We start from the raw sequence: 211 nt of genomic DNA on the forward strand, positions 1-211 counted from the left end.
ACACACGCATGCGGGGTCGAAAGGACGTTGCTTGATCAAAATATACATACACGATCTTTAAATTTTTGTCATGGGAGCCTCTTTTCTGATAAAATTTTTACGCGCTTTTTTCAGGCGTGTTAAGAAGTCTCTCAAGGGTCGATATCAGAACTTATCAGTAGCGTTTGCGTGTTCTTCAGTTTTTTTTTTCTTTTCTTTTCGTGTACTTGAG

The sequence above is a fragment of the Penaeus monodon genome, chromosome 31 (genome assembly GCF_015228065.2).
Source record: "Penaeus monodon isolate SGIC_2016 chromosome 31, NSTDA_Pmon_1, whole genome shotgun sequence".
NCBI lineage: Eukaryota > Metazoa > Arthropoda > Malacostraca > Decapoda > Penaeidae > Penaeus > Penaeus monodon.